The sequence below is a fragment of the Cupressus sempervirens genome, chromosome 2 (assembly GCF_028749045.1).
Source record: "Cupressus sempervirens isolate cs-2001-9-10 chromosome 2, ASM2874904v1, whole genome shotgun sequence".
Taxonomy (NCBI): domain Eukaryota; kingdom Viridiplantae; phylum Streptophyta; class Pinopsida; order Cupressales; family Cupressaceae; genus Cupressus; species Cupressus sempervirens.
This window is the reverse complement of record NC_143119.1, coordinates 198,899,519-198,911,879: the sequence shown is the minus strand read 5'-3', so window position 1 is coordinate 198,911,879 and position 12,361 is coordinate 198,899,519.

The following is a 12,361-nucleotide window of genomic DNA, read 5'->3' as shown; positions in this document are numbered from 1 at the left end:
ATGTTTTAGTATTACTATTTTTGAATAAATTTTCCAAAGATTTTGGAACGAAAAATCAAATATTGAAAGTTATTAATAATGGAATCAGATATAGAAATCAGGATATGCAAATGGAGAAGAATTGATGTTTTTGTGTTGAAAAATGCTTTGTTTTTCTTTATGAGATGCCTCTAATTAATGGAATTATCTAATGGATTTTGCAGGGATCAGAATGTATCCCACTAATTAGTTGATTTTTAGATGCACTGTATCATCCTCCTTAAGAAGACCTAGGTGACTTATGGCTAGGTATGAATCAGTAATAGTGATTGATCCATATTTCTTCTTAATTCTTCCCTTTTTATGATTGGATGCATATAATTCATACAGATTCATAATTAAGACTTGTCCTTATCATCAAAGATCATAAAAAAATCCTTAAGTTGGACCAAAAATGGTTATAATACAAGTTTGTGCCATTATAAATAACTATGCCAAAATTGTATAACTTGGCACTTTAAGTCCATGATGCTTGGCATGAACTGCAACTTCAATGTTGTAACTAAATCTTTGAATGAATTAGCATCCACTAATCACTACATTTGAATAGCTTGACATATACCATCTGCTTGGCACTTGAGTGACTCAACACTTACTAGTTACTTGACATATACTAAATATGCTTTTCTCAAGATATACTATTTGACAACTTATGATTAGAATGAACTAAGTAAATGAATTAATTATACTGTCACTCATATGTCAAAAAAAATCTAGGATTAACAATATTCTTCTCTTTTTTATATGTTTTCCCCATATTTAGTTAGATGGTTCTTGTTGCTATGTTGGTGCAAGATGATGAAGTAATTGAATATGTCATGCACATTGTTCTATTTGTACCTCTCTTCTTTAATATAACATTACATTTCATGATGTATATGTTTTAATATTATTTAATGTATCCTTGTATAGTTTTCTTTGATGCTTTTGACATGATAGTGTTAGTTCATTTTGGCATTTGTATTTCCAACCCAAAAAGAAACTTTTTCATATCTCTTATTTTTTTTTCCTCCGTTGTTTTTTAGTTATAGTTCCTTTAGGGAATGATAACATTTCACACTTGATATAATATTACATATTATCATATGATCATACTAACCCCAAGGTTAGTAGATCCCATTGTGCTCTCTTTTTATTGAATGCTTATTTTCCTTGAAGTGTTCTCTCTTGGAGATAGTGCAAATGTTTCTAATAGATGTATGCAATATTTTTTTAAAGAAATTAATTCATTAAGGAATTTTCAATTACTTTAATGTAGGGTCATACACTCTACTTACTTGTGCACACATGCACTTTGATAATTTGGTCTCTTCTATTGAACTACTGATAGCTTATGGGGTCTTGATCTTTATTATTATTTTTGGATCTCTTTTTAGACTACTAATAGTATAGGATGCTCGATCCTATCTTTTGATCCCTAGTTGGATTACTAACATTCTAAGAAGCTTGATCATTGTTTGATCCTTCTTTGAACTATTGATAATATGGGAAGCCTAATTTTTTATTGTCCCTTAATGACAAAAAAATCCTTATGTATGGTTCATTTTTTTAAATATTTATTTAAGACATGGATTTTCCTTAAGAATGACTCTTTTTAAAATTCCACACACACTTTCTAGACCATTCAATTCATCTTTGATGGGTTGATCAAAAAACCACACACACTTTGTAGACCATTCAACTACATCTTTTGTTGCAACACACCTTTCTTTTTCAAGTTGTTCACAATAAGTTACATTAAATTTATTGGGTGAGTTGACTACACTTTTTATCTTGTAAATAAAATCTCTCTCTATTTTATTCTAGATATGATGAATTTTAAAGTCTATTGGGGGATCTATGGATTTTTTGTCTCCTTAGAAATGATGAAATTTGCTTTTTCTTTTGATCTACTTTAGCATGAGTTTGAGGAAACTTGTATTGCTTGTAAAGTGGGGGCTAAATGTACCATCTTAAAATGGAAGAACTCATCATTTAAGACTTTTTATCTCCCATCCTTTAGTAATGTTATGTACCATGGATGAATTCATTCTCATTCAACTCTCTCTCTAATTATGTCCCACATTTTCTATTTTCATTCTTGTATTGTTTGTGACCTTAAGGTTAGATCCTTGTGGGATAACCCTAGAGTAGGTACACTCAATTTGGACTATTATATAATAGGTCAATCTATTTTGAAACAAGTTGACCCATTTCAACCTATTTCCCATATATTTTGAGTCATGGGGCCAATTTTGTTGTGGGTTTCAATTTTAGGAATTAGGCGACCCAAATGGCTTGGTTTGTTTTTGCACCCAAATACTAGTATATAAGGAAGCCTAGGCACCTAATTTTCATGTCCACTAGAAATTAATAAATCAAAATATATAAATTAATATCAGGAGATATCCAAAAAATTTCAAGGAACAATTTCAAGCATATAAGCATTCAAGATTCGAGGATCCTTTTTGGGGATTTCTTCTTCAAGATCTAGCATTTTTTGGTGATCAAGGAAGGAGATATACATTAGGAAACTCATCATATTCTTCATTAATGCAAATTTTTGTTGATAGCTCCATGATGTGGTTTTCATAGATCTATTACATTTGTGGATATTTCCTACACCCTTCATTGCAAATTCAACATTGACAATACACAAGCATTGCAAATTCTTATTGATAAGGGTTTCTTCAAGAGAGGTGAATACTTAAATTTTTATTTATTTCCTTTCATATTTTATATTTCAATTTCAAGGTTTATTCCTCAATCTATGATGTAGGAGCATCCTCAGTGTAAGGGAAATCTTGCATCACCCAAAAATATTTCTATTTCTAGTTTTCTAGTTTTCTATTTTTAGTAAGGGCTATTCTTCTACAAAGTTTGTATTCGAGGGAGCTTGATAATTTTAGTAAGTTGATATTATGTTCTTATATTATTATAATCTCATATGTGGAGGTTCATCTTAGACATATCAACCTTTAATATGAGTTTCATTGTCATATCATATGTATTAGTGCAGTTATTGTAGATTTTTGGTATGAATTTTGGCTATCCAAACTTCAAGTCCAGTAATGAAGGTCTTAATGGATCCAAAAAAAGGAAAAAAATAGACTAATAAAGGCTTGTTTAATCAACTGATGCATATTTCTGGCTAAGGATTTTGAAATGGGATTATAATAGCCCATTGGGTCAATTATTTTCTAGTTATGGTCTCCAGTAGTGAACCCATCCAGAAATGTAATTTGTAAATTTTCTTGAGTCAATCCTATGTAATCAAGTTTAATGAAATGATATAATATGTGGTTGTTCAAACTCAAGGGTTAGGGATTAGTGTCTAGAACCTTCTTGGGCTGTAAAAAGTACCTATATAAGGAAGGCTTGTAGTTTTTCTAGTGAGTTTTGGGTGATAGTCACATCTATGTCCTACACATAGTTGCAAGGAAGTCACACATGTGGGTTGTGTATTTTAATTCTATAATTCTATATTTGTGGCAATAATAAGAATCCCACATTGTGTTCTCGCAACTTGTGTTTTTTCTCTATTTCTATTATGTGTTGTAATTTTAAGGGAAGCACCCTTCATCATGTAGTATCAAAGTGAGAGTTCCTACCTCACTGATTGAGAGGCAATTTGGAGTAGGACATTGGTTTTGGATGAGGATGTGGATAGACGATGGATTGTGAGGAAGTTTTCACTTGCGTTTCAACAAAAGAGACAAAATTCCTCCATAATGAGAGCATGTTTTTAGAGGTGTTACACTTGAGGTTCAAGTCCTCCCAAGGAAAATGCAAGAATTGCAACAATAGATGCATAAAGGGATGAATATAGAAATAAGAGATGAGAGTGATCGTTAAAGAGAACAAGAAGGACATATTGATCAGGGAGATGAGTAAGTTTTGAACCTAGAAAAAGAAAAGCTTTTTAGGGCCATTTCCAGGCTTAGAAAAAGACCTAAATTTGAGGTTTCCTCATTTTTTGTGAAATATTAACCTGGAGGAATTGATCAATTGGATCAATGAATAAGAAGAATACTTTGAGTATGAGGAGATTGAAGATCTAGATAGATCAAACTTGTGAAGGACAAACTAAAGGTTCACACAAAGATCTAGTGGTAGGAGATTTAATAAGAGAAAAATAGGATAGGGAAATTAAAAAAAAAAAACTAGATGGGATCGGATGATAGATAAATTAAAGAGACAATTCATTCAAATGAAGTATGAACTTTATTTAGTGAAGAAAATACAATGGCTAAAGTGAGCATGAAGATATGTTCAAGAGTATACTAAAGAGTTCTACCGAGTTCTCAGTAGAACTGACCATGCAAAAGTTGATAAGGAGTTTTTTTTGGTTATCTTAATGGGTTGAGGCAAAGTATTTAGGAGGAGATGAGTCTAGTTCAAATGAACAATATTTAGGAGGTGCACCAGATTTCCCTAAGAGTTTACGAGAATTTGAAAAAAGAGTTTGATTACAAAAATAGTGGTAGATGTTGTACTGGAAGATCTGGCAGATGGTCTTATGGAGGCTAAAATGAAGATCAAAAGAAAAAGAATGAGGTTAGCAATAAAAATAAAAATCAAAGGAGAAACATTTATTTTCATGATAAGTATAATAAAGATAATAGAGGAAGAGGGAGAGGGCAAGGATCTGGTAGAGCCAATTTTTCATGGAACCTATTTTCAATGTGGAGAAGAAGGGCATAGGGCATTTAAGTTTCTCAAAACCAAAGAAGGATTGATAGAAGAGTTGAAAACCAAGCTAGAGTTGTACATGTTGATGAAGATGTCAAATTATCACATTATGAAGATGCTAAAAGAGGAGAAGTATTACTTAATAGAAGAGTCTTACTGAGTGGTGAGAATGAACTTGATCAAATAAGGATTTTTTTTTGCATAGGGTGCAAATGTGAAGATAAGTGCTATGATGTGATCATTGATGGTGGAAATATTGACAATTTGGTGTTAGAAAAGATGTTCAAAAAGTTTAATTTCAAGAAGAAAAAAAACCTGTGCCCATACTATATTTCCTAGGTGTGGGATGATCACAAGGTCATAGTCAATGGGTAGTTTCTAGTGAAGTTCAATTGGAAGCTACCAGGATGAGGTGCTTTGTGATATCATACCTATGGACATATGTCATATTCTTCTTGATAGGTCATGGAAGTTTGGCATGCATGTTATACACGATGGGAATGCAAATACCTACACTCTTAGAAAGGATGGAGTGAAACATAAGTTGAAGCCATTGAAAGAAATAGATGCAAAAGTATGTAGTGCTTCTAGGGTATGTTTTATTTATGGAAAAAAGTTTCTTGAGGGTACGAGGTGTGAGCATGTGTTTTGTTGTAATTCCAAAAGATGGTAAAGAAGAAGTAGAGGAGGTACCTATAGGATTTACAGATTTGTTGAAAGAGTTTGTAGATATTATATTAGATAATGTACCTGATGGATTACCTCTAGTAAGGAAGATTAATCACCAAATGGACTTGATTCTAGAAGCCAATTTTCCAAACAAGGTAGAGCATAGAATGACACAAGTAGAAAGTGAAGAGTTGAGCAGACAAGTTCATGAGTTATTGTAGAAGGGGTTAATTCAAGAAAGTTTGAGTCCATGTGATGTACCAACAATATTAACATCTAAGAAGAATGGAGAATGGAGGATGTGTATAGATTTTTGATCTATTAACAAGATCACAATCAAGTATAGATTTCTATTGCCACAAATGGATGATATTATGGACTACTTGAGTAGAGTTGTGTATTTCACAAAGATATATCTAAAGCATGGGTACCATTAGATTCACATCAGAGAAGCAAATGAGTAGAAGATTTCCTTAAAGATAAGGGAAAGACTGTATGAGTGATAAGTCACGCATTTTGGGCTAATTAATGCACCAAGCACTTTCATGAGCCTCATGAATGAGGTGCTAAAGGAGTTGCTAGGTAAGTTTGACATTGTTTACCTAGATGATGTTTTGATATTTAGTAAGACATTGGAGGAGCATTTGATGCTTATTCATAAGGTGTTCGACAAGTTGAGGAAGGAAAAGTTTTTGATACATTTGAAGAAGTATAGTTTCATGAAGAAGAAGTTGGTGTACTTGGAATTTTCAGTATCAACAAAAGGTCTAAAAATAGATCCTAAGAAAGTAAGAAGGCTAACCTCAAATTACCTACTCTGAGTACAATAGAGGTAAGATCTTCTCATGGATTGGTTAGTTTTTATAGAATTTTTATCAAAGGTTTTAACGGTATTTGTGGACCCTTGAATAAAAAAAGAGAGGAGAATATGCTAAATTATTGAAATATAAAGTTACAAAATATCCTATTTTAGCTCTTTCAAATTTTAATAAGGAGTTTCAAGTAGACTATGATGCTAGTGGTACTGCAATAGGAATTGTTTTGATCCAAGAAGATAGACATGTTTCTTATTTTAGTGATGAATTGAATGATGAAAAAAGAAATTATTCTATTTATGGTCAATAATTATATGCTATAGTTTAAGAATTAAAGAAGTGGAGAGACTATCTTCTTCCTAAGGAGTATTCTTTATATTGATGATCAAGATTTGCAATATTTGAATAGTTAAGGAAAATTGAATCAGATGCATTTGAAGTGGGTTGAGTTTTTGTAGAGTTATACATATGTTTTGAAACATGTGAGTGAGAAGTCTAATAGAGTTGTAGATGATCTTAGTAAAAGACAAATTATGCTAATAAAAATGCAGATTGAGATGATTGGGTTCAGGGAACTTAAGAATTTATATCTAGAGGATCCTTATTTTAGTGAGGTTTGGAAAGATTATATAGAACTTGTTATACTTGATAGGGAAATGTGGCCGAGTTTCCTAATCCAAGATGGTATTTTTTTTTAAGGGGAGTCACTTGTGCATTCCTAGAAGTTATATGAGCGAGAATCTCATTAACGAGAAGCATAGTGGAGGATTGGTTGGACATTTTGGTAGAGATAAAACTATTTCTTTAGTTGCTGATGATTGTTACTGGCCACAATTGCAACAAGATGTGAAGAATTTTATGCAGAGTTGTAGAGTATGTAAGATAGCATAAGGAATAAGAAAAATATGAGGTTATATCAACCATTACATGTACCCAAGAAGCTATTGAAGGATGTCAGCATAGATTTTGTCCTTAGTTTACCAAGGACTCAATGAGGTCATGATTCAATATTTATGGTGATTGACATATTTTCAAACATAACACATTTAATCCTCTCTAAGAAGATTAGTGATGATGTTCATGTGGTGGAATTATTTTTCAAAGAAGTGGTAAGACTACATGATCTTCCAAAGAGCATAGTTTTTTATTGAGATACCAATTTTATTGGGTATTTTTGGTGTACATTTTTGAAGAAATTGATGAAAAATTTGAAGTTCATTTCATCACACCATCCATAGATTAATGGATAAATAGAAGTTATGAATCAAAGTTTGGGGAATTCACTAAGATGTTTGAATTTGTTGGGGTTTCACAACACACACCCCATTTTGAGTTCCAAAATGGGAACCCCCTCTTTTCTTTTAGGGTGAGGGATCCCATTCTCTAGAATAGGGCACCTAGTCAGACATCTTAGTGAATGGGGTCTCCCTCTGGGTCTAGGTCAATCTAAGTTCCCTTGTTGGTCAATCCATAATAGAGTTGACATGCAAGAAAGTCAAAATTGTATAATAAAACAAACAAATGTGCATATGTGCACATGACATACATGAATATTAATAGAAGGCATGCAATATGTGCTTGAAAGGCATCAAAGTCCAAAAAGTGTGCACATGTGCACATGCACAAGTGAACACCTTTAGAGGTGCACTATATGCATGTCCTAAGGGTCCCCCACCTATAAATGAAACCCTCACTCCCTCATTTTTAGTAATTTGCACCTAGGAGACCCCTAGAGCCGTACCCTTACACCATCACAACTTTGCACATTTTGCACATCCATAGTAGAGATAATCCCCAAATTCAAGCAACATGAAAGGTATAATTCATGTGAATTTTCACATGACCACACCTGGGTACCATACAAAGGTTCACATTCTGTGTAATGTGGGCATTATTTACAAAGGGTTCACCTATCCTCAATGTCACAATTGTGTACATAGTGCATGTGTGCTAGATGTCCAACATGCACTACATGTGTTTAATCCAGAAACCCCATGTACAAGGCAAGGAGACAGGTGTGTTCTATGTGCACCTTGAAAACATGTGTAGGTGCATTTAGTGCACAAGGTGTACATGTACACTTTTCAAGCCCTATAGGAAAAATTTGTCAATTTCTTCTAATTTGGTCAATTTTTGGTAGTTCGATAGAGTCTATTAGAGCATATTTTGGTTTCTTATTGATGATACACTTACATTTGTATTTTGTATAGGTAAAATGACATCATCTTCATCTTGTATGGATGGAAGAATCACTCCCAAACTAGTGGCTTTCAAATATCAACGAGCATCAAAGAAATTCATATTCAAAGATAAACATTCAAAGATCTATGATACTAAATTAGGGCATATTAATTGGAATGTGTTTCTACTACTATGTAAAAATCCCAAGGAAAGATCAACAATGGTGTCAACATTGATCAAAAGCATGCTAATGAATGTGGATTTTGATCCAATATCTATCTAGTCATCTGAACTGATAATAACTCTAGCTTACCACTATGTACCAACAAAGAAGGTAGTTAAGAGTATGATGGGAGAAATTGTGGTAGACATAAGGCTACAAAACATTGAGAAAGTCTTCCATCTCCCAATGTTAGATTAATGCTTATAGATCACTTATGACATGGAAGACCAATGGTATAGGGATAATGATTCAAAGGCAAGGGAGCTAGTACAAGGGAAATAACTCATTACTATGCCAATATTGGCTACTCTATAGTCCTTTTAAGTAGAGCCCTAGGCCTCCCAACAACAACTCACCTAGAGACTTGGATGGTGAATTTCATAGAAACCATCAAAATAGGTAGAATGCCAATTGAGTGGGCTACAATTCTTAGTGACAACTTAGATGAGAAACTCATCTTAGTAAAGAATGATCGGTACTTCTACATGACCTCCTATGTCATGTAACTATTAGCCACAAGGCCAAAAGATAATCTTGGTTTGGTCAAGAGAGGAAGCATGGAAGGTGAAAATGCATGGCCACACATAGTTAACCCTCATCTTGTGAGAAATAATTTTCCCTTTAATAACCCCAAATATATATATTTAAATGATGGATTCATTTTTTCTATCATTCATCTTACTAAAGGAGAATATGCTAAAAGAATGTTAGTGGAAGGAGCCACTAAAATAGCACAAGTAAGATCTTATTTCATACTATTCAAAACATTCACCTATATTCAATTATCTCATATCCTCATGTGCCCAAAAAATATCCCTCTTTATCCTTCAGATAGATTGTTACTATTGGAGATAGCAAGGAAATTAGCCTCAGGTCATGATAGGGTGCAAAAACACCACAAAAAGGCATGGGCCTAGCTAATCACCATCAATACCTTCAAGGTCAAGTAGAAATAGTAAATTTCCACTTTTGATTCTAAATGGGATCCATATTCCTTGGAAGATTATCTATCACCTCGCCCTTGCTTCAACAATATTGTGATGGTACAACATCTTGTAGGGAAAATTTTCATACCATATGTAGAAATTGAAGATCACTAGATAAACTATGTAGATGCCTACAATGTCCAGATTAGGGAATATCATAGGATGAGTATATAGCTAGAAGAAAGGACACTTAATTTGGAGGTACCCCTAAATGTGTGGAATAAAGATACTCCTGATGTGATGGGTCCATTATAAAATAGGGGCAAGATTTGTGAGCAACCCATTATGAATGTAGGGATTGGTCAAGAAGGGAAAAGGAACAAAAGTCATAGTACCTACATATCTAGCAAAGTTGCTAGTAAGGTTTGAGATAATACATCAACACAAATGGGAAGTTGAGTACTTCTAGATTGAGAGGGCAAAGAGTAAACAAAGAAAAATGGTTGCTCAATAAGAACCCAATAGGAAGAGGTCCAACAAGAATAGGCTCATCTAAAACCATCCCAAAAAGAATAGGCTCAACCCAAGTAAGCAGAGCATCTACCAGAAGAAGCCCGAGCAGTCCAAGAGGAGATAAACTTGTTAGTACCTAAGAGAGCTTCAACTAAGATGATGGTGGTGGGAGAAAAAAAAGAGTATTCTAATGAAGAAAAGTACTCCATTCCCTCAGGTTCTAAAGACCATACCTAAGGCTCAAAATAAAGAAGAAGGGAGGGAAATTGAGTATATCCCACTCAATAAGAGAACCTAGTTAGGAAGAGCCATAGAAGAAGAAAGGAGGAAGAGTCTAATGAAAACACCACATTCCATCCCAGAATATCCAATTCAAAGAGAAGCCTCTGATTAAGAAAATGAAGGCTGGATTGAAGAGATGGGAGGAGATGGGACATATGTCTTCAATATTCTACACTTTGACTTCTTGCTAGTGGGCAAATAAATGGTAGGGGAAATGATAAGGGATACCCCTTGGAATGAATCACTAGGAGAGGACTGGGATTAGGTGCCTCCATTACCTAAAGGGACACTTAGTATAACTCCACCATCAGACAACCTTCCATCTACAACTTCTTCTCAAGAAGCAGTTACAATACCTCCTCTAATAACAAGGCCTAAAAGCCAGACCATGGAGGGAGATGAGTACATCTAGTTACATGTAGATGAAGTATCATAAGAAGGAAAGATTATTGAGTAAGGAGAATAGATTCCTCCTAGAGAAAAGACTAGATCCTCACCACAAGAGAAAATAGAGGATCAATTATTAGTGTTCCCATGACAAGAGAAGACTCTAGAATGAGGTGAAAAGGGGAAAGGGCCAGCTTTGGAACCAACATCATCAACTTAGTAGTTGTCCCCCATGAGAATTGCTCTAAAATGTTCAAAAAAGGAAGTCTTAATTCACCAAAGGTGATATGTGGAATACACAGAGGAGGAACGTATGATAGAGTTGATGTCAAAGTACCAAAACTAGTTAAGGGTGATGCTAAGAGATTTCCCTTTATCATAAATAACTAGAATGAAGATATACTATTACACATTATCACCTTGCCTCCCCATATAGATACTAAAAATATTTCTCCAAAATACTATCAGATGAAGGAGATAGTGCTAGAAGGCCCATAGTTGATGCAACCAAGGTTCTGATCACCATAAGCCTCAAGAAAGTGTTTACATACTTGGATCAGGGTGGGTCAGACATTTTGATATTAAAAAAGTAGAATGAGTTGCTAAGGGGATATCTTAGTGAAATAGTGGGTTCGACTGACCCCAACAATCTAGAAGTTTCACTAGGGGCTGCTCTAGAGAAGAAAGAGCAAGGATAGGTTGTGGAAGAGAGTGATTCATTTTTGGACACTTGCAAAAGGTGGTATCATGGTTTTGGACACTTGCAAAAGGTGGTCTCATGGTTTTGAGGATAGAGGGGTGTAGATAATATAGGGTAATTTAAACCTTCTACACAACATCCAGAATAATGTTGAAAAATTAGTCACAGTAATGAACCAAGATTTTGGGCTAATGGATGAAGTACATACCTGAAACAACAATTTGGAAGCATTGAAGACTATCAAAGGTCAAAGGTATCAAATGCTCATGGAGGTATTTATGAAAAAATATATGATTGCATTGAGAAGGTATCAATTAACAATAGATTAATGGTAGGATTATATGAGGATATTCAGGATATCAAGAATAAAGCTCAAAATAACTTTTTTGAAGGGGATAAGTACTATAGTGCTACCAACTTAGAGATTTTTGGGGATGAATCAAGAACTCAAATTCATTCAGTAGAGATAGTAGTAAAATAGTTCAGAGCACTATTTTATGCAACTTCCTTTGAAGATGATATGAGATAGATCTTCAAAACTAAAGAAGCACTATTGGAGTTAGATTCTAGGTTGGAGGATTTTGTAAATACTAGGATAGAGATCGATAATTACTGCCAAGTGGTGTGTAACAAGTATGAGTCCTTAGATTTTCCAAAACTCAAGAGATCACCACCATCATCCCCCAAAGCTTAGAACAACACATCTAGACATCATTTTGGTCCAAAGGGAAGAAAAACCAAATGCTGGAAATTGAGTTTTGACACTAAGGAAAATTTTGTCATTTTGTTCACTTTTAGAAGATGTGCTTTTCATAGAGGTGCACTTTTCAGAAGGCATTCTTTTCACAAAAGCATGCTTTTCACAAGGTGTGACAAATCAAGGGGTGCACTGACAATTTTGAAGATGAAGCAGTGTGCCAACTATTAATTGCTAATTGCTATTTTTGAGCATTCC